The sequence below is a fragment of the Manis pentadactyla genome, chromosome 12, assembly GCF_030020395.1.
Source record: "Manis pentadactyla isolate mManPen7 chromosome 12, mManPen7.hap1, whole genome shotgun sequence".
NCBI lineage: Eukaryota > Metazoa > Chordata > Mammalia > Pholidota > Manidae > Manis > Manis pentadactyla.
The window spans coordinates 92,554,006-92,577,606 of record NC_080030.1 but is presented as its reverse complement, the minus strand read 5'-3'; the positions used below and the strand labels follow the sequence as shown (position 1 = coordinate 92,577,606).

The following is a 23,601-nucleotide window of genomic DNA, read 5'->3' as shown; positions in this document are numbered from 1 at the left end:
CAGTTTAAAAATCAGTGACCTAAATCAGAGAAATGTTTAGCCAACCACTGAGTTAAGGTTATAGTTGAGAATTTTTCCATTAGCTGATTACAGGGATCCATATAAAATGCTTGGTACAGTGTTCACTAGATGTTAGTTATTATTGTCTTAGCTAAAGACTACTTAGACAACTGCTTCTGCATAGGAATCAACATTTGGCTTCCCAGAGTCCAATCACAGTTCTCTTAGGGTGTGGGGTACTCAGTGCATAAGAAGAAACATAGATATAGGACAAAACAATCTAATATTTTAAAACCAAACTTTAAAAATAGATACCAGCTAGTCACAGCTTTAGGATTTACTAAAGGATAAAAAATTATTTTAAATGTTAGTTTAATTAAATCCTGAGTATGAAAGTTACCACTAATTAATAGAAATGATATCTCCAAATGGTACTTAGAAATCAGCTGAATTCATTACCTATTACCAAGTCTGGCTAGAGACCTCTTAGAGCTAAACAGATACACGTAAAACCTCTGTTGCAAACATAGGTGCAACCCCAAGTTAGAATTTGCAGTTGCTTGTATTCTAGAGATAGGGAACATCTGGAACTGTGAAACATTAAAAAAATAAATCCTTCTTAATATCTCTAAATATAGATATGTAATTTAAATAGAGCTAGGCTACAGGACCCAAACATATGAGGAGATAATATAGGATAAAGAGATTGAATTTGTCTTTGTTTATTCATATAAAATAATTTATTGAACAGCTACCATATGTCAGAGATTGTGCTAGACTTAGCAGATAATTAAAACTAAACTGTGTAGTATGATTATTTTTGTATTTTTAAAAATCTAACGGCATTTTCCATTTTTAGGACATACTTTAAAAATATTTAATTGCTGACAAGATAAAATTGTTTACTCCCTATTATTGAGGCATTTAGTTTCAGTTTTTTCTTCTTTTGTTGTTATTATAAGTATTTGTAAAGATCTCCTTATACCCATCTTTATGTAGGTTTTGGTAAAACCAGTTTTACTAGATAAACAGTATGGGTACTTCTGAAGTCCTTGATACACCAGGCCAAAAGTTCTATGAGGTACCCTAAAAACCATTGTTTTAAAGAGCCCATTTCACTGCATCCATTTTAATTTTAAAACTATTTATACTTTTAAGTAGAGCTAGGCTACAGGTAAGGCTACAGGCATGGTGATTTGGTAATAAGTAATGAATTCAGTTGATTTTTAAGAACCATTTTGGAGATATTATCTTTATGAATTAGTAGTAACTCATTAAAATAAAAATAAAAATATAATGCAGCAGAGTTGACAACAGAAAATGAAATTTTGTTACTGCTTTAATTAGCATTTTTTTGGAACATCAGTGCTGTTCAAATTTTTATATGTTTTGGTTATAGCAACAATTATATTTTAATGGGTAACACTTGCTGAGAGCACTTATGTATATTAGACATTGTTACGAGTACATTACACGGAGCCTGTATCTCATTAATGTGCACAACTCTTGTGAGGTTTAGATACTGTTATTATCCCCATTTCATGAATTAGGAAAATGAGGTTCGTAAAGGTAAGGAAGTTTTCTAAGCACGCAGTTATGTTGGTAACGAGACTGGCATCTGAATGCAGATGGTCTGGCTCCAGAGCCCAGGATTGGTACTGCTGTATTATAAATATGTTTCTTTCTCTCTGTGTTGCTAGATGATGTTTATATTGCTAGGTAATGTCTTTCTGTATTGCTAGATACTGTATTTCTATATTGGAAGGTTTTCTATATTGCTAGTTTTCTGTATTGCTAGATGATATTCTCATTATGAACAGAGTCACTTAATCTAAAAGTAACTAATTAAAATCTCACCAGTTAGAGAAGGTTGCTGCTTATGTTTTGGTGTGTATGCTTTTAGACCTTCTTTTCTGCCTATCTGTATTATTTTATTTATAGTTAAATGAAAATGTATTCATTCCACAATTATTATTTTTCATTATCTCTCTGGTTATTTTTACTGTTTTATTTTTTTTTTAATTTTTAACTTTCATCTCATTAATCTGCAATTACATGAGCAACATTATGGTTACTAGACTCCCCCCATCATCAAGTCCTCACCACATACCCCATTACAGTCACTGTCCATCAGCGTAGTAAGATGCTATAGTCTTCTCTGTGTTGTACAGCCCTCCCCGTGCCCCCCCCCACATTATGTCTGCTAATTGTAGTGCCCCTTTTTCCCCCTTATTCCTCCCTTCCCACCCATCCTCCCCAGTCCCTTTTCCTTTGGTAACTGTTAGTCCACTCTTGGGTTCTGTGAGTCTGCTGCTGTTCCTTCAGTTTTTTTCTTTGTCCTTATACTCCACATATGAGTGAAATCATCTGATACTTGTCTTTTTCTGCCTGGCTTATTTCACTGAGCATAATACCCTCTAGCTCCATCACTGTATTATTCTTATAGGTGAAATTTTGTCTTTAAAATATACTTATTCTGATAAAGTCTTCTTTATGAAGCATTCTATAGGGAGATTAAATGTTCTCCCTGTGAGAATTTTTATCCCACTCCTTGGGATAATATGGGATAATCAGTGTTGAGAGTTGGATGTTTGGTTCCTCTAGGTGTTATGCCTCCATCTCCCTATCTGCTGCCATCTTCCTCACTGCCTTATCCTATAAACGGGATGTGATATGTACTATTCTAGTACAAATAAACTGTCCAGAAACTTTATTAGTTTTCCTTAAATTGCTTTGTGATAGTAACTGAATAGTACCACACTTTTCTCTTAATCAGTATCTTTGCAGAAATATTGCTTTACTAGTAGCTATTAAACAGAAATATTGCTTTACTAGGGAGCTATGGGCTTTAGAAGGTCTCAAGATGTTACAAGACACCATAGGAAAACAAAATGCAATTCCTGCCCTGAAGCAGTTTTAAGACGTAAGAGTTGTAGTAAAACAATGTGTAGTACAAGGCAGAATAATAAGGACAGGTTGTCAGCTACTAAGGTGCTTACTAGATATCCATGTGAAATATGAGTGCTCATTGTGATTTTATGAGAATAGTATTGGGCACCCTAGATGGATTTTTATTTTTGATAGTGGAATAAATAAAAGATGCAAACATATTTGTTATTTAATATTGAATAGTGCTCCTGGCCAGACTGAGGAACATTCGCTCCCACCCCTGTCTCAGCTATGGAGCCATTTGTTGGATGAGGTGTTAAGTGGATTTTTATACTTAATCTTTCATAATTCCATGATACTTTAAGAATTGGGTATCTGTTCACATGCTTTAGTCCACTATGTGGTTAGAAATGGCAACTATTAGGTTGGATAAAAAGGGGAAAAAATGTTCCTTTTTGTGAATCAATGCAAAATGGTTTGAAAGAATTATAATTGATTTTTTAAGCATGTATGCTTTATGCAAAAGAAAATTGAAAGTGATCAGCCATGTCAGAGACAAATGAAAAATAAACCTTTGGAATATTTCTTTTGATTTTTTTACTTTTATGAAGGCTGAATATTTTATAAAAATCAAATGTTTTTCACATCTTTCTGCTCTTTTGATATATGGTACTGCCCAAACCTCTTAGGCGGCTTTTAAATTTTATTCTGAATCAAGACAAATTTGAACAATAGATGTGGTGTTACCCTCTGATGGAAGACTACTTAAAAGGATTCTGTTTTTACTTATTTAATTTGTGTAGCTGTGGAGTTCTAAAAGTTATAACTTGTTACATTCAGGTAATAGTGCAAATGAATATATCCTTTGATTTTACATTTTGAAGTCTGATAAAGATAATCTATATTCTCATTATGAACAGTTACTTAATCTGAAAGTAACTAATTAAAATGACCAAGAGAGGCTTCTTATCTACAGAACTGTTAGATTCATGAGATTTGTTCATAATATTATAATGAATCACCTGATCTGTGCAATGAGTAATAATTCTGCAGTATTCTGTTACCCTGGAAGCATTTCAGAGCCTCTCATTTGGTTAATACCAATGAATATGCCTATACCTTACTAAACATTTTCTATTATTAGTAGTTCTGGCTTTTTGTAACTTGGTATAAATTTCAGCAAAAATGTCTTTTTTGTTGTTGTGATGTTGGTATTGTAATAATGAAAAAAATGATAGTATCTTTAAATCTCTTTTTCCCTATTAGAAAAGTAATTTGTATTCATTGTAGAAAATTTAGAAAATGAAGATAAGGAAAGGGACAAAAATGAAAAGCATCCTTAATTTCACCAATTTAAAGATGGTTGCTGCTTACATTTTGGTTGTATGCTTTTAGACCTTCCACTCTGTCCTTGTGTTATTTTTTTTTGTTAAATGAAAATATTTTCATTCCACAGTATTTTTTTAGTGTGTATTATGTGTCAACTACCATTCTAGGTTCTGAAAATTTATTACAGTGGTCCCTGCTGTAATGGAGCTTCTATTAGGTGAACTGTTTTCTGTATAAACTTTTTAATATTCCTAATTTATAGTTTAGTAATCTGCTGCTTTTACTTATGCATAATAAATACTTTTCCATTTCATTAAGTATTTTTCTATTAGATGACTAAAAAAGATTTATTAAGGTAAATACTTGTTTATGGCTAAATAAGTAATACTGGGAAGCCCTTTCCCATCCCTTCTCTCCATCAGCCCTGCTCCTTAAAGGCAACCACTTTTAACTATTTCTGTTTTTTACTTATTCTGTTGTTATTCCTAAATCTCTAAATAATGTGTTTATTTCTGTTTATTAATCAGCCTTAGGTGAGTTCCTAGTGTGGTCTCTGAGGATACAGCTCACCAAAAGCCCACCAGAATCTTTGTGTTCATCTTTCCTTGTAGCTTCTCATCATAGTTATACTGCTATTGCTGGCTCTTTATCAATCACGCGTATATGTTTAATCCTCCCTTCATTGTTCTAATAAGCCCCAAATTGTGTCTCTTGACTCTTCATCTTGTTAAATGAGGAGTTTAGAATTCCCTCTTTTCATCTACCTCTGTTATATCAGCTCTAACTTTAATACCGTCAAGCCCATTTACATTTCCACGCTGTTTGGTAAACATGGTTTTTAAGACATTTCTGTCTATGGTTGAACTTAAATGGTGAAAATACTTGAAAATTTCTCACTGAAACTATTGTTTAGTAGAAAGGATTGCATTTCCCTTTTTATGGCATGATAAAGAATCAGTCCAATATTTCAAACATACAGGGATTTAATACATAGACTTGGTTACAAAGGCATTGGAAGGATGGAGAAATAAAAGTGTCACCTCGAGATTAGTGAGCTGCTACCGGGTCTGGTTGAGGTCTGGCTGCCACTTGCGCATCTGCCAGAGGAGGTGCAGCCGGCCTGGCTGCTGTTGCTGGAATGCATGCGCTCTGCAGCGTGGCAGCTTGTCACCGAGGGCAGATCCACTAGGAGCCCATATCCTGGGGTTGCTGCCTCCAGTACCACCTGAGATGCTGCCAGAAACCAATCGGTCGGTTTCTCCCCTCTTGCTTTCTTCCATTCTCCTTCCAGGGAGCTGGCAAGGGAGTTTGAGAAGTGTGGTTTGCTTGCTCCTCAAACTAAGAGACACTGAGAGGCACAAGTGCAGCGGGGGAGTGGACCACAGCAGACAGCTAACTTGTCCAGGGTGCAAAGTCATGATTTCTCTGCTGCTTAGAGTAGAATGTTCCTCATGCTGAATGTAAGCCTGCTCTTTTTTATTCCAGTAATACCTATACCCTGTATTGAAGTTTTTCAAGGTTTTATAATTTTATTTCTTCTTTCAGTTATTTTTTTTGTTATCCCAAAGACTTTTCTCTTCTAGAGCCTTCTGTGATTTCTAGCCTCTGTGTAAAGCTCTCTTCCCGGCTTTACTCCTAGTTGGATCCAGCTTTCTGGATTCCGTGTTTTCCTCTTTTCCTCTCTTCCTCTCCTTTGTCTCTTCCCTTAGGTTTATTCTCTCAGTTTGCAGGGGTACCCCCCTAAATCATTTCCTAAGAGTGTGTGTGGCAAGTAACCTGTATATGTGCTTAGGCGTATGAAAATGCTATTGCTCTGGCCCTATATTTAATAGTTTATAGCCTCTGTATAAAATTTTAGATTAAAATATTCCAATGTCTTCTTTGCTCCTGATAAAAGGTGTAGTGTTATTCTAATTGTAGTTCCTTCTAATTGGTCTTCCCCTGTCCCTGGAAACTTTTAGAAATGTCTCTTTATTCTTGGCCTGCAATTTCCCAGGGGATGTCGAATTATGTGCCTTGCTCTTCTTCTCAGGCTTCCCCTTTACATTCGTTGTGCTTGGCACTTGGTGGTTTTTTTGAATCTTTAAGCTCAGGTTCTCCCATTCAGGGAAAATTTATCTCTGATAATTTATTGCCTCTATTTTAGTTGTTTTCCTTTTCTGGAATTACTATTGGTTGTTAGACCTCCTAGATTCCAAATTCTTTTTCGTGTTTAATCTTTCTCATATCTTTTATCTCCTTGTCTCTTTTTCAATTTTCTGTGAAGTTTTTTCATTTTCTTCCTATCTTCTACTGAATTATTTATTCCAGTAATTCTTTTTACTTTTAATTTTCAAGGGTACATTATTCTCATTCTCTGCTCATACTTTTTCATGAGAGTGTGGTCTTGATTTATGGACAATGGCTTCTGGAATCCTTATGAGAATACTATTTAGAGGGTGTGTAGAGTTACTTTGTCTTTCTTGAAGCATCTTTCTTCTTCATGTTTCTGGTTTTCATCAGATGTGCAGTGATCCTTGGTTGGCTGTTAGCATTTAAAAATGATGCAGAAAAGCTGCTTGGAAGCTCTGTGAATGTGGGCTGGGTTTGTCCACTTGTGACCTTTGTTTTATGATAAGCAGTTGTGCTGGCAGACCCTCAGTCCTCTATTTTAGTTGTTTTCCTTTTCTGGAACCTCCTAGATTCTAATGAGAGGTCTTTGTTCCTGGCACCGCTGTGTGAGGTTGCTTCGTTGCCTTACTCTCCCTCCAGGATTCGGTTCCGTTCCTGTAGAGAAGAGGTCTCAGATTGTTTTTTTCCCGTAGGAGGCAACCTGCGTGTCTTGTCTGTGAACTGTGGGGATTTAGTTGTTTCAAATTAGTTACAAACAAGCAGTCCCTCTTTTTCAGCCCACGTGTCCTTCTAGTCATCCTTTGTCGTTGATGTTTCTACATCTGGATCTTTGGGATTTTCCAAAACAGGGAGCTCCATTGGGGAGATTGGTACCAGGACAGAGTGGAAGGTCTAAAAGCATACCTCTATTTCTTGGTGGCCAGAAATTTATTGAAATAGTTCATCTGCTGATGCTCTTCCCTTGTTCCCTTCATAGTCTTTGTTGTTGTGTATTGTATTAGTTACCTATTGCTACCTAACCAATGACCTCAAAATTGTCCCCTAAATTAGCCGCTTAAAACAACAAATGTTATTATTTCATAGTCGTTGGGAGCAATTTAGTTGGGTGGTTCTGGCCCAGTGTCTCTCATGAGGCTGCCATCAAGCCCTTGGCCAGGGCTGCCGTCATCTCAGGGCTCCTCTTCCTGAGCTCGCTCGTGTGGTTGGTGGCAGTCCTCAGTTCCTTGCTGGTTGTTGGCCTGAAGCCTCCATTTCTTGCCTCTGGGCTTGTCCATAACCCATTTGGAAAGAAAAAACTTTTCTCCTGCCCTCTTAGGCTTTGTGTTTGGTGGCCTGTGAATTAAACAAAGAAAAGGCAGGCGAGTAAAAACAAAATTTGTTCATATGAATATGGAAGTGCATGGAAGAAGTGACTCATTAAATGGCTAAAGTGAGGGGTTCATACCTAACTTAACAGGGGAAAGGGAGTTGGGAGGAAAATCTTCTATGGAAAGAACAAATGGGTTTCTTTTGGAAAGACAAATGAATTTTTAGGGGAACAAATGGGAGGTAAGAAAGTTTATGACAGTATTTGTTTATGCAGGTGTGAATTGTCTTGTCCATCTTCTTTAACTGTAAGTCCCTTCCAGAGAGGGGATTTAAGATAGTCACTCTTAACGTCCTTGGGAGTGAAGCCTGCCTGATGAGGGAATTTATGACAGCCTCATTCCCAGAAGTTTCTTCTTTTAGTGCGATAAGGGAAGGCCTGAGGAGGCTTCATTCCGCATCTTTTGAATCTCATATGTCTTCAGCTTAAAATAAGCTTCATATTAACTCTGGGGCTCCAAGTGGGACCCTGCAGCTGCCGGAGTGTTGTTACCATGGCAGCCAGCTTTCCCCAGAGCAAGTGATCCAAGAGAGAGTAGATACTCCAAGATATCCAAGATGGAAGTGTTAATCTTTTTATAATCTAATCTAATCTCAAAAATGACATACAGTCACTTCGACCATATTCTGTTTGTTGGAAGTGAGATACAAATGCAGCCCACACTCAAGGGGTGGGAAATTAAGTTCCACCTCTTGAAGGGGAGAGTGTCAAAGAATTTGTGGACTTGTGGACATATTTTTAAAATCACCAGATGGCTTTATATGTACTTAACAAAAAAGCATTATTTTGGTAGTCTCTTGGGAGGAAAAGGATTATATTCCATTGTATGAATTTACCACAAGTTATTTGGCAAATCCTGTGTGGTAGGAAATTTAAATTTTTTGGAAATTTTTGTCTATATAACAGTACTGTGATAGTATTGGTCTAGATCATTTTTATCACTTGAAAAACTATTCATCTGATAGTTCATTATAATAAATTATTGTTGTATTCTATATAGTCTAGAATACATCTGTGGTGGGAATATACACCCATTTTCGTTCAAAGTAAAAAACCCAGTGTATTAAATGTTTTTTTTTTTTTTTTAGCATTTTTCTGCAGTGATATTTTAAAGACTGTGTTCTGAACTAGGATATTTTAATGATTCATTAAATAGATTCATCGTCAAAAAACTTTTTTCCCATCTCTTTTGAGTTTTGACATTTTATGGCTTCACTAGGTGGCAGCAGAGGACCGGTTTTAATCGAGGCTGTGTTGTGAAGCATTAGAATTCTAGTGATACCCAGTGCATTCCTCATGTAATATATCCCAAATATTAGTTTGGGATTATTAAGAATTCAGTACGGATTAGTAGGAGGATCATGTACACAAAAGTATTGAAAACATAGCAGTTTTGACAATGTTGACTTGTTCTTTTTTGCATTGCATCTGAATTATTATATTTGTAGTGTAGTGTCATTTTGGAACTATTTTTGTAAAAATGATTTTGCCTTATTAAAGTCCCTCAAAAGTGTTTTGTTTGCTTCAGGAAACTGTGATGTTCTGTGAAATCTCAGAGAGTGAAAGAATGATGTGAAAATTCTCTTTTATCTCATTTGGGTTTTTTTTTCTTTGTGTTGGGAGCAAAGGAGTCTAATGGAAAACTTGATATAGGAATATAACTGTTTTAGATAATGAAATTTATGTTTATAGGGCAGAAAAGTAATTCGATTTGCATGTGGTATATGAAGAATAGTGATTTTGACACATGTACTCCAGTTATGTTTTGGGGAAGAAATTGCTACCACCATATGCTTTCTTTCTTTAATCCTATTATATAGTATTTTTACTCTCTTGGGGAACTATATTCAGTTTTTGCATGTTTATGGTAATTTGGTTCCCAAAAGGCATTAATACCTGTGAACTGGGTAAAGAAATTGAAAATGAGTAATTCTGACAGCTCTTTTTAAAGCTCTAAAGTCTAGTCTGAAGGATTCTAGGCGACGCACCTCAGTATAGTGAGTCTGGCCTCCGCCTGGCCCCACTGCTCTTGCTGTTGCTGATACTCCCACTGGCAGGTGAGCTTCTGGGCAAATTTCATTGTAGGAGCAACCTGGAATTTAGAATTCAATATTTAAAATATTTTTGCATGGGCAGAGAACTAAATTTTGTCCCTTTATCAATTACGTAGAATGGCATTAAAGCCTTTTATGTGTTACATTAGCCTGATAAAATGTAAATTGGTGGCTAGAGGTATGGAGTACAATCTATAAGGAGAATAAAATTGCTGCTTAAATTATAAACTTCAAGCAACTGCACATTGAGTCTACTGCGTGGTATGGCCTTAGAATATTATAACACATAATACATAGAGAAAGTATATAATGCATACAGTATATAATTATAAATCCACATTTTATTTATTTTTGTTGTTTCAATAGTATTTAGCTACCTGTATTTACTATGTAGCTGTTGAGACTGATGCATCTAGAAATCCTCCTGGTACTTTTAACTGAACATAAACATAGACTAGTGGTAGAAACCAGTTAATTTCTAATAGTGTGCTTCATTAAGCATTATTTACTAATAAATAGAGAAATTAAAATTCATTTAAAACATTTGGTACAGTTAGATATAATTTTACTTAATGTTCCCTATATGCATGAAACTATCAGTATTGCATAAAATCAAGCATTGTAGTGTTATGCGTCTTCCACATTTAAAAAAAATTTTTGGAATCATTAATATTCAATCACATGAGCAACACTGTGGTTACTAGATTCCCCCCATTATCAAGTCCCCACCACAGTCACTGTTGGTCAGAGTAGTAAGATGCTATAGAGTCACTACTTGTCTTCTCTGTGCTATACAGCCTTCCCCGTGCCTCCCCCCTACATTACGTGTGCTAATCATAATGCCCCTTATTCCCCTTCTCCCTCTTTTCCCACCCACCCTCCACAGTCCCTTTCCCTTTGGTAACTGTGAGTCCACTCTTGAGTTCTGTGATTCTGCTGCTGTTTTGTTCCTTCAGTTTTCCTTTGTTCTTATACTCTACAGACAAGTGAAATCATTTGGTACTTGTCTTTCTCTGCCTGGCTTATTTCACCGAGCATAATACCCTCTAGCTCCATCCATGTTGTTGCAAATGGTAGGATTTGTCTCCATATATATTTTTAAAATGAAAATTTAAGACATGGTTCATAACTTAATGGGGTCAATCTAATTGTGATGTTAAAATACATTAGAGGACAGTATGAAATATAATTGCATGTTTAAGACTTGACATGGACTCTAAAAATGTAGTTCTTAAGAGGATGATGAATGGTGAAGGCTGAGTATCATGAGCAAGAGAAGCAATATGGAGGAAGTCATAAGGGGGAAACAGTCCAAGGTGGGGCTGTCTTGACTAATAATTGGTACAAATCCAGGTCTGTGTAATTCTGGCTACTGGGCTGTTAGGTGCTTAGGCTGAAGGAAGAAAATTGTTACAGGTGCCTGGTTAAACCCTTTATTTATAATTTTAAACATGTCAGAGTTTTAATGATTGCTGAGCTGAGTCTCTTTTAAATATTGACTAACGAAAACTACCTCTTGAATTGTTTTGAGAACTTGTAAGGTACAGGAGGTCCTTTATCTTAATCTTCTTGAAGTTTAAGGCCACCTCGAATTGCTGAGTCAGTTGGTTAGCCTGGTTGCTTTTGAGGTACTTAAAAGAGCTGTGTTTTGAAAAAGAGTAGACAGTGGTAAGATTGTACTTTCCATAGTGATACAAGAAGGCAGGGAAACAAACACTGGGAATAGTTGGTATGGAAAGGGAAGTAGACCACATACTTCTGTGACTGGAGGCAGAGAATAAAGAGGGTAATGCCACAGCCAGCCCTACCAAGACACCCCCAAGGGTTATCCTGCAGGAGGTACAGGAAGCCTCTATAATAATTTCTGCCTAGTTATCCCCCAACATTTTATTTCCCATTTTCAGTTATGATTCAGGGACTGTCAAGTGCCTTTTTTGGGACTTAGTGAAAGCTTTTATTGAAAGTAGGTTTTATTAGCATTCATTCAGTTAGTCTAGCCAACATAAGTTTCAAAAGTTTCAGTATAAAAGGTGAAAGCTAGGAGATGGTAACTGGAACTAACTTGTGATCTTGCTTAGTCAATTCCTGTTCTTCTGCTTTGTTTACCCTAGTTGGCATCAAAATAAGAATATTTCTATAGCTAAGAAGAGAAGAAAAAATTTATTGAATATAACTTTTGGACAGGTGCTTTGGTGGAAGTTCCTAATTTTCATATTTAAAAAATTTCCATTTCTTTTGCTTATATTGACTTTTCTTGTTTGGCTTATCTATTTTCTTTTGCAGTTTGAGCATTAAGAGTGATTAGACTTTGTTTAATCCAGTGTTTTTCGTAATTTAACGTCCATATGAATCACCTGGGCATCTTGTTAAAATGTATATTCTGACACAGTAAGTCTGCAGTGGGGCCCAAGATTCTGCATTTTTGACAAATTGCTGAGAAATGCCAATGCTACTGGTCCAAAGACCACACTTCAAGTAGCAAGAATCTACTCCATTTTCTTAGGATGAGGATATCAAAGGCAGAGACCAAGTTTGTTCTATAGCTTATACCTAATTAGCAACTGTGGCTTTTTTTTTAATGTTACAAAAAAATGTATTTCTCAGTGTAAGGAAATGTATGAAAACCAAGAAAAATGCTCCTTTCCCCCTAATTAAATGGCAACTCATTTATTTAGCCAACTTTATTAAACTTGAATCTTTAAGACGTATCTTCAGATTTTCTCTTTTAACCTTACCACTTTAGAGAAGTTGATGAAATTGATTTATTCAACTATGTCTGTATCCAATCATTGTTTTAGGGTGCTTATTACATTTTGGACTTTAGGTGACCACTGATAAACAAATTTGAGTTTAGAAGATAATAAAATATCTCTTTTCAAATCTAGTTTTTGGGGTAGAGGCTTCTTCCTATAGAAGAGTAAATCATATGTTTTTATTTATGTAAGGTGACTGTTAGTGTATACTTTATTTTCAGACAGTTATGAACTAAAGGAAGTAATATAACCAGATAGTTTTTGTTTCTTTGGTAGTATCTATATAAATAGTTTTTGTTCTCACTTGCATTAGAATCCAGCCTGGCTTTCTTGTGCCTTAAGTGCTGTTAGGGTTGGTGTAGGGCTGGAGGTGGGATATGTGTGTGTGTGCACACTACGTGGGTGAAGTGGGACTAAGTAAGAACTCTTGCAGCTTTTTATTATTCCATAATTTTCTGATTCTTTGTAGATTGGTGGAAAGTAGGAGAGAGCATACTCTAGTCTGTAGATGTGGCAGTTAGCAAATGCATGTTGCTGGTAGGAAATAAATTGAGTTCTGATTTGACAGTTCTTATCACTAATTGAAAGATACTCTTTGATACGCTACTTGTTACATTTTTCCAAACTCTTGGTAGTTAGCTAATTTTGTAAACTTACACATAGGAGGGGATTTTTATCAGTCAACTCTTAATATGATAATCATTGTTTTTTGAGGGAGCTGGTAAGGGAAATATGAGCCTATATAGATTAATTGTAATCTAATTTATGCTGTTATTAATGTTTATTTTAATGAGCTAGGTTCTGGGACAAAGGCATGATACTTTTCCATTATGTACAATGGCTTTTGGAGTTATTGTATATTTATGTATAACACTATTGTTAGTAATTTTTATGAAGCTGTTTCAGTACATTGGGATATTTTAGGCTCAGGTTTCTTTTTGTCATTCTGGTGTTTAGAAAACAATTTCATAGACAGATTGAGAGACCCACCTGACTCAGGTTCTTTTATCTGAGTTCTCTGTTTTGAGTCATTTCTCACTCAACTAGTGTGGCTTCTGATTTTGCAAAATTTGTTTGAGTTATATCTATTCATGGAAATATGAATAAGTAACTATTTACTGTAGTTGTCTGCATTTGACTGGGTAAATATGCTTATAAGCCTGAGTTTGTGGCCTGTGGGTAACCTTTATAGGGAATTTGCTATGATTTAAAAAAAAATTTTGGTATCATTAATATACAATTATAATGAGCAACATTGTGGTTACTAGATTCCCCACATTATCAAGGCCCCACCACATAGCCCATTACAGTCACTGTCCATCAGTGTAGTAAGATGCTATAGAATCACTACTTGTCTTTTCTGTGCTATACTGCCTTCCCCGTGCCCTGCCACCCTCACATTATGTGTGCTAATTGTAATGCCCCTTTTCCCCCTTATCCCTCCCTTCCCACCCAACCTCCCCAGTCCTTTTCCCTTTGGTAACTGTTAGTCCACTCTTGGGTTCTGTGAGTCTGCTGCTGTTTTGTTCCTTCAGTTTTCTCTTTGTTGTTATACTCCACAGATGAGTGAAATCATTTGGTACTTGTCTTTCTCCACCTGGCTTATTTCACTGCATAATATCCTCTAGCTCTATCCATGTTGTAAATGGTAGGATTTGTTTTCTTCTTATGGCTGAATAATATTCCATTGTGTATATGTACCACATCCTCTTTATCCATTCATCTACTGATGGACACTTAGGTTGCTTATATTTCTTGGCTATTGTAAATAGTGCTATGATTTGTTTTTCTACATTTCTAAATTTCTGCATTCACTCATCTTTTTCTCCTCTCTGTTTGGAAAGGAGTGGTCATCCTCTTTCTTGCCTACAGGGGTTCTTAAACTAATCCTTTCTGTCTTATTCAGGGTTTGTTTTGTTAAACTCTTTTTTGGGTTGTGTAAAGTACTACTTGCAGTATTAATAATAATGACATTCAGCCTTAATTACTTACTTAGACATAATATAAAAACAATAGCTGACATGATATTATCTATGTCAGGCACTGCTCTGAACCTTTCATATGTTAGCTCATTTAATTCTTCATCTTTTCATTTATTTTATTGTGGTAAAATGTACATAACATAAAAATTGCCTTCTAAACCATCTTTAATGTCAGTACTCCGAAGTATATTCATAATTGTGTGAAACATTACCACATTCATCTCCAGAACTCTTTTCATCTTACAAAGCTAAAACTCTGTACCCATTAAATGATAATTCCCCATTCCCCTGGCAACCACTATTCTACTTTCTGTCTTCCTGATTTTTACTACTATAGGTATTTCATAGAAGTGAAGTCATACAACATTTGCCTTTTTTTGATTGGCTTACTTCATTTGCATAATGTCCTCAAGGTTCATCTGTATTATAGCATATGTCAGAATTTCCTCCTTTTATAAGGCTGAGTAATATTTCATTGTATGTATAGATCACATTTTGCTTATCCTTTCATCTGTCAGTGGACACTTGAGTTCCTTCCACACTTCAGCTGTTGTGGCTAATGCTGCTATGAGTATGGTATATTCATTCATTTAATTCTTGCAACCACCTTAGGAGGTGGAGAGTTTTGATGAGGTAATTGAGTCTTAGAGCAGTCAGATAATTTATGCAAACCACACAGCTAGGAAAAGCTTGTCTGCAATACATGTTTTAACCGCCACAGTAGACTCCCATGTATCTCTCTATGTTGGTGCCTTCTGTTTTACCTACAGAGATATCTTTACCCCTACTTACTATATATTAATATATAATTAATGGTATGTAATATAAATACCTTTAATACTAATGTCAAATGAATTTACAGTAGATTATTTTATTTGTTAAAGCTTGTTGCATTTAAGCTATAAACCAGCACAATTACAAAGTAAAATTGAAATTCCTTAAATTGTATTTTAAGGCTCCTACTTGCTCCCTGTCTGCTTTTCTTTTATCAGGGGTGATTATTTGTTGTACGTGCTAGAATTCTAATTTTTGAAAACTTGGCATGATGGGGTGACTTGAATAGGACCTGTTATTTGGTGTATGAGAGATTTCGTGGAAGGAAGGGAGTTTTGAGTAAGAGTTGAAGATACGTTTTTAGGACAAGATGGTGTAGCAAAACAGATCTATATGGGCTTAGAGACAGTCCCATGCAAATTTCTGAGAAGAAGAGGATGGCAAAATGAGAAAGGGATAAGGAAATTGCAGTTCTGAAGTTAAAGCATATACTTAGGCATTAGACAGTTAGAATCACTTCATAATATTTGATGAAATTTTTAGTTAACAATCTGCCTGTTTTTTAGGGGCCCAGATAGCAAGCACTATTGGGTTTGCTGTTAGGGACTCTGGAACTGAATTTTCTTCTCATAGCCCATAATGATGACGTTTGTACCACTGACCCATGTAAACAAAGTAAGCATATTAAATTGTTTTTCTATTGTTGGGTGGTTTGGAACAAGTTTGCTCTATATCTTATTATAAACTTGATTATTTGTATTATGTATCATTAGTTCTCTGGAATATGAAGGAGGAATTTAGAAACTAACACTGGGCCCAACACCTTGCCAGACTCTAAGTTGTTAATTTTTAAGCTTTGCAGAGGACTCTGTCTTGCTGGTCGATGGAATTTTTTTGAAACAGCTATGTTTTGGAAATTACTAGTATCTGTTAATGGTCATACACACATGATATTTGAATAAGAAGGCTAGGAAAATTTGTGATTTTTTTTTAATGGTAGTTACTCCTAGGTCTTCAAGATTTACTTGTGATGAATTACCTGAACTGAAATAAAAATGAGAGTCTTTTGATGGATGATTTTTCCACAGGCAAAATTTACCAAGTATCAAACTTAAACAAAAAAAAGTAAATGAACAGAATGTAGTAGAAAGTTTGCTGTATAAACAACATATAAAATAAAGACAGCTGTGCTTAGGTAGAAGACATTGAAAATGCTGCCAAATTATCTAAATGTTCAGTGGCATGCTGCTTGCCTACCATTTAATATACAAATAACATTCTAAGATCAAAGGTTGGCTAGACAAATTTGACAATTAAATTGATGGGAAAGTAAATGGGCTTTGCAATTGAAAATTAAATAATAATAATACATGTTGTCTGTTTAATTACTGCTGTGTATATGTAAGTGATCACATAATAAAATGAAGCTGTGGGTTTAAAGAGAATTTAAGTCCATAAAACTGTATTCACATCTGTTTCATGATTTTAAATTGATGTGATATAAGGATTAAAAAAGAGCTAATCCTTCTGAAGAAGACTGCTGTGCTTGTAGAATGAATAAAAGAAAAAATACCTGTTGGGTTGGGATCCTTTTTAATGCTGAGCAAAAATTTTGATAGTTTGTGATGAAGAGACTATGTTAGAACTGTATCTTCATTCCAGTGACTGTTAATAACAGCAACAAAAATTTTAATAAAGGTTAGGTGGTGGTGGTGTTACTGTATGTGTGTGTTCTCTTATGTTAGTGTGAAAATAAGAATGATAATATGAATTTTTTGGATTTCTGGGAAATCCAAATAAGGTATGAAATAAGGTAAGGCTGTACTTCTTTTTCAAATAGTTTTCTTTTCAAGGGTTGAAGTTTTTGTCCGATAAAGAGATAATAGCTATTAGTTTAAAAGTAAAGCTCACGTGTAGGATTTCATTGTTTTATCATCAAATATTGGGCCTTTTTTGGAGTGATGCAGCCAGTGATGTGGGAAGTTTTCTAGTTTTTTGAGGTTCTTTAACTAAGTTAGTGGAGTTAAGGTTGTTCTACATAGAATTCTAGTCTGAATGGAGGCGTGGTTCCCAATGTAATCTATAAAGTTTGCTTAATTCCTTGGGTAGCTTAATTACTCCAGTGCTTTACATAGTAACTTCATGCCAAGACATGGGTGTGTCTAGCTGTGAAAAATGACAAATGGTACTTTTCCAACACTGTAACTAAACAAACTATAATTGCAACAAATGCAAGAAGTTTATAAAAACTCTGTTTTGACTACTTTAAAAATTCTACTGGGGAAAATAGATTTCATTTTATAAGATGAGATAGGTTGAGAGTATTATGGAGATTATGAGGGGGACTTTGACACTGATTATTTTGTCTAGGTGGAGTAAAAACTTACTGATTTTTCACTTGGCTTGATGTAAATGTGTCACTAGCCTTGATCAGAGTTTTCTTAGGCTCATTAATGACACTAAATGAATGAGATGATAAGGAGGAAAATGCCTTTTTATCTTAAAAAATTTTAGCAAAGTGTACATAAAAAAATTTTTGTTTAAGAGTTGAAAGAAACAGAAAAAAAATGGGCTCAAGGGGACATGGATATACTTTGCAAAAGAAATTACCAGAGACAAAAAATACTGAACAGTAAGCTAGTGAGAGGAAGAGGCCGAGTGTGCCTAGGCCCCCGTGAGGAAGGGAGAAAGCCGGAGTTTGGCAAGTCAGCTGCTCTTGGGTCATTTTCAGAATAAGGTATGGCAGGTGCTGGGGGGTCTGACCAACTGCTCCTCAGGAAGGTTTATAATTGTATCTGGGGAAGTGGCTCTAAACTGAGTTTTCTCTGTAAGAAATTTTAGTAAACCTGAATTCATTTCTGTGTATCTTTACAACCTTGAGGATTAGGTTTCAGGGAGTGTGTGCCAATTCTGTGGGGAATAGAAATGAGAGGAAATGTAGTTAGAAGCAGAGGTTTGGCAGTGAATTTTATGAGAGAGAACATACGCAGGGCAAGTAAACTCTGGGCTTAATATTACAAATTTACTTCTGTTGAAAGACGGGAGAAAGATGGATGTGTCTTGGCATGAAGTTACTATGTAAAGCACTGGAGTCATGGAACCCTTGGTACTGAGGATATGTTGGGGGCTGTAACAGTGGGGTTATACCATAGGCACATTGAACTTACTTGAATTTAGCTGGATATAGTGGGCAAAAAGAAGACAAAAAGCACATCCAGTAGCATTACACTGACCATAGGTAATAGAAATCAACTTTGGCTAATTTAAGCAAAGATAAATTGGAATGCCCTTAGGAGAACTAGTCTCAAAAAATGGACAGGAATCAAGGGAAACCGGGCAGCAAGGAGCAGAGCCAAGGTCAGGCACAGGGACACTTTGAATAGGACGCTGCCATTGCCACTTGCTGACAGCGACCCTGCTGTTGCTCTGGATGATTTTTGAACTATCAACATTCATTTCCTGTGCCTTTCTGTCACTCAAGTCTACAATTTTGGGAAGGGAGAATTTGATTGCCTGGTTTGGGCCAAGTCTATTTCCAACCTGTTAGGGATAAGGATAGAGAAAATTGAGGCCTTTTGGCTTCCAGTGTGAAAATGAAATTACCCATTTCCATATCCAAAACATGGTGCCTGTTACTTTTCCCAAACTAAACTGGACAATTTACTCTTCCTTCTTAAAAACTTCTCCAAGCCCTGGGCTCCTGGAAACACACCCCTTCCATTCTGTTCCTTAGTCCTTTAGGTGGTAGATGTCTCTTGATTACCTTATCCTTCCTTCTTTACCTTCTTAGCTTTCCAGTGTCTTTGTAACCAGCATCCTGTATTAAATCTGTGTTTGAATTACCCATCATGGCGTCTTTCTCATACAAGGAAGGGGTTTTCCATTTTCTAGTCATAAAGTGAAAAAAAGTGTTCATTAATTCCTAAGTCCTTGACTATATCTCTGCTCTCAAGCTATTCCGTTTCCCTTCTTTCTCTTTATTCTTCAGTGTTATGAAATTTTCTAGTTGCCAGAACATGCACATTCTGCTCCGTCTCAAGGGTATTACGCCTGGTAGACTATGTACCAGCCACTGGTTATCACCACTCCCCCACCTCACCTCCGCTTCACCTTTTACTCCTCACTGGTTGCTTGGCTGACTCCTGCATAATGCAGGTCAGAGGCAGTTTACTGTAGAGGTTGTAGAGCTGTAGGCTACTGTCCAGGTTTTAATACCAGCTTGGCTATTTTGCCAGCTTTATGAACTTGGGCAAGTTACTTAATATGTATTTCAGTTTACTTATCTGGCAGACGGGAATAGTGATTTTACCTACATGGTTGGGTTGTTGTAAGGCTTACATGAGTTAATGTAAAGTGTTTTGAACACTGCTCCATGCACAGTCATTGCTCAATAAGTGATAATAACCTGCTATTATTATCAGGTATGAGAGTCCTTCTGGGCTACCTTTACCATCTCTGAACTCTGATGGATACCACCTTTGTATGCTCCTGTAGCATCTTGTACTTCACCTTTTTTAATACTTGTTAGGCTTGGGATTGTTTAATGTCTCATTTTCTTGCTAAGGGTATAAACTGTATGAAGTTACACAAAGTGTCTGTGCTGTTCACTGGTGCAGCCCTAGCATCTAGCACTGTGCCCGATACCTGGTTGGCATGTTAGTAAATATTTTAAAAAATTAATTAGTTAACCATTTTAAAAGAAAAACGATAGTGAGTTTAATAGGAGTTAGTACAAACTGATAGAGATGGTGAAATGAATCAAATTTAAATGATAAATTACCCTGTTTTTATTGCCTACATAAAGCTCTAGCATCCCATCTTAATTTCATTGCCACTTTCCAAAGGGAAGATGTTTCTTGAACTCTGATTAGACTGTGTTTCTATGTTTTTGTTTTTTTCTGTAGCTCTTATTTTTTCCCCCCTGGCTTGAAAAAGCAATTGGTGCTTATTTCTGAAGTTTCTGAAAACACAAAAAAATATAATGAGGAAAGAGAATATCACTGATAATTCCACACAGTGACAGTTCTTAACATTTTGGTGTAGGCTTTCCTTTCTACCTTTACTCGATAATGCAGTGTTTTATCCCCACACTCCCACCCCATCATCATATTATGTATTCTGATTTTTAACTTGTTATTTCTTAATATATTGTGAATCACTTTCAATATTAGTGGATATTTTTTATCATCATTTAAAAATGCTTGAAGAGTGTTCTGTTACATGGATAGGCAGTATTTATCTTAACTGATCTGCTGAATGATGGACATTTGAATTTTCATCTGTTTACTGATAAGAAATGCTGTGATGAACATCCTGATACTTATAACCTTGTTTAACAAGTTTTTATTGAGTGCCTTTGACATGTATTCAGATAGAATGTGCAAGGCATTTGGTCTGTAGGGAAAAAACACAACTGATCTGATCTTTGCTTTCATAGAGTATAAGTTCCCAGAAATGGTCAAGTTTGGTCTGAATTGGTAATAAACTTTTAAGGTGTTTAAAGACTGTTTTACAGTCAGACTACTATTAGGATTGTGAATTAGGACTCTAAGATGCTATTAGTCATCAATATACTTTTTAAAAAAAATCAATTTTTCTTTTCTTTAATTATGTACTTATAAATTTACTAATGTATATTTGGTGGTTTCACTTGATTAGCTATCTTACATCTCAGTGACTGCCCTGAAAGATTGTATCTAGTCAAGCTGGGAAACCAGCATTTAGACCAAAGTGTCCATAAATTTGGCTTTTCTGTAATCTATATAGCTTTGGTATATATACTTTAAAAAGTGAATCAACATTTTCTAATTCAGTGAAACTTCTGAATTAATTTTTGTCTTTTAATGAGATGGATATAATACAAATAACTTTGTAATCTGAATAGTAAATTTGTAGTTGAAGCAATTTCCTAATTAATAAGAAATTGTATCATACTAGTGTTTCATTTCTGTTGAAAGCAAAAACCATAGTTAATATACTAACCAGCATCTGACATTATAAAGGATAGTTGCCCCCCCCGCCAATTGTTTTTTTTTTTTTTAAAGAACCTGGCTGCTTTAAGATACTTTGGAGTGATGTGGAAATATTTCCACATTCCTTATCTTCCTTCCATAACAGGAAATAGCTCCTTATATTTTTGGGTACCACATAACAAAAGAACACATGATTTGGAATGACCAGATTTCAAACCAAAAATCATATCCCAAAAACTTTTCCATTCCTGAAAATATATATGTGTAGAAGATCCCTGAATACCAACTGCTAAATAATTTCTCTGCTATCTGTGCAGACGCAAGCTGTGTTTCCCATGAGCAGTCCTTTACAGTGGGTTCTATTTTTTAAAGCTTTTTCTTCCTTGTTTTTTTTTTTTTTTTACCACAAAAGTGTACATAGACAGTGTTTTCTTTTAATTGTATTCCGCTTGAAGTTAAAAGAAGGTCTGGTAGTAAGAACCACCCCCCCATGGGTTTGTTAAAATATGGATAGAAAATAAATAATTATGACAGGAAAAGCAAATATACCAGCAACTGGGATTTAATACTTATTCTATTTAAACATTATATTTAATTTTGAGATTCTGAGGAGCCTTTGAAAGGGGAAATACAATTTCTGTCATCATGATCAGAAGAGGCAAACTATTTCTTTTATCTGAACTCTAAAATTTATTAGCATGAGTCAGGTCACTCAAATTGTAAATGTAGAACACTAATTCTGCTGAATATTAATAGTATCAGGATTAAGTTTAGGAACAATGGATTAAAATAAGATAGGTAGACTTAGACATGTTTTCTCTTGACCTTAAATATTCTCAATATGTGTCTTGACTTTTTTAGAGAACGATACAGTATTTTCCTAACTTATTTTGTCATTAAATACTTTTTCAAGTAAATACTAAGCTTTGTAAAATGCTAGACTCAGTCCTTAAACAACGTGATGGATTGTCTTCAATATCATTTTCATAGAAGGTATCACAGTTGCTTTTTATTTGACCTTTCCTTCTGTTGATTTAAATTATCTTTGGAACACAACCCAGGGCAAGGATGACTTCTTTCAAGAAGCCTAGATTCTCCCTATCCACCAGGAATTGCTGCTTTTGAATAGCATGTACAGGAAGGCTTTGGGAACTAAGTATTCCTGTTGTCTGCCAGCCTGCTGGCCTGGCAGTTGGTCTAGGAGTCTCTCAGATGCACATTCAGTCCAGACTGAGACTGATTTTTTATTTCCTTGTGAAACCTGAGTCTCTGCAATCCCCATCTACTAGGTCTATTGCTGTTTCAATGTGTAGCAAGGGCCTGAGCTATCCATCTCCTCCCCAAGGGTTTGCTGGTACTCATTATTTCAAAAACATTAATTTGCTGGTGCTAGTTATTTGAAACCACTAGGGACAGCAGGCTTCCAATCCAGTATCAAAATGTAAACCCCTTTGGTCTTCCATGCTTCTCTTCAGCCTGTCGTCGCACACTTCTGTTACCTTCATCAGCTCTCCCATTTCTCTCCTCTTCTGTCTTACACGTGTCTACTTGCTCCTTAGAACACTTGTTTATGGGAAACAATTCACCCTCCATTATATTAGCTGCCGTATACAAAGGTAGCTTCCATCTCTTCATTTAATGCTTCTTCTGCCTTTGGCCTTAACTTAATTCATTGATTCAGCTCCATCTTTCGATTGTTGATTCTTTTTTCCGACACACCTGATGGGTAGGAGGTTGGGCAGGTTGGTCAGGAGTCTCCTCCATTCTCAGTGGTACATCCAGACTATTTGCTTCCACTCTTTCATTTAACAGCAAACAAAAATATCGTACCAAAGTAATTCTGTTCTTTTGAGACTTCATGCCTTTTAACTGTCTAATTTATTGCTGTCAGTTTTCTCTCATTCTTGGAATAGTTTGGTATCTGGATATGGTCTCCATTTTTACCCCAAATCTTGCCATTATCCATTTGGTAGCATAGCCTGTCAGTCTGTGATTTCATGTCCTGGAATCCATGTGGACTTTATTTCTATATATGATGTGAAGTAGAGCTCTGTTCTTGATGACCCACTGATGGCGAATCAGTGATCATAACTTGACCATTTAAAGGATGATGCATTTTAAAATGTAAAAGCTCTCCCATCAGTTGGTTGGCTCTAAGAAGATAAGGGCTCATAAAAATACTCGTGAGATGATATTTAAAAATATATTAATTTTAAAGTAATGAATGATAATTGTACCTTAAGTGGTGATACCTGGCTGTACCATAATATTGATTCACAGACAGGGGCTAACTGTTTCGCTAACTGTAGTGTGATAGAAAGAGCATTGGGTAATTTGAGGTCTGGCCATTTGCAAATCACTTATTTTCTC

The 23,601-nt window shown here is 35.7% G+C and overlaps 1 protein-coding gene across 3 annotated transcripts in view; it reads left to right on the top strand.

The window, feature by feature from the left end:
- The window catches only part of RNGTT (RNA guanylyltransferase and 5'-phosphatase), a 264,552-nt gene that overhangs the window by 61,518 nt on the left and 179,433 nt on the right, over positions 1-23,601 (top strand). The window lies entirely within an intron of this gene.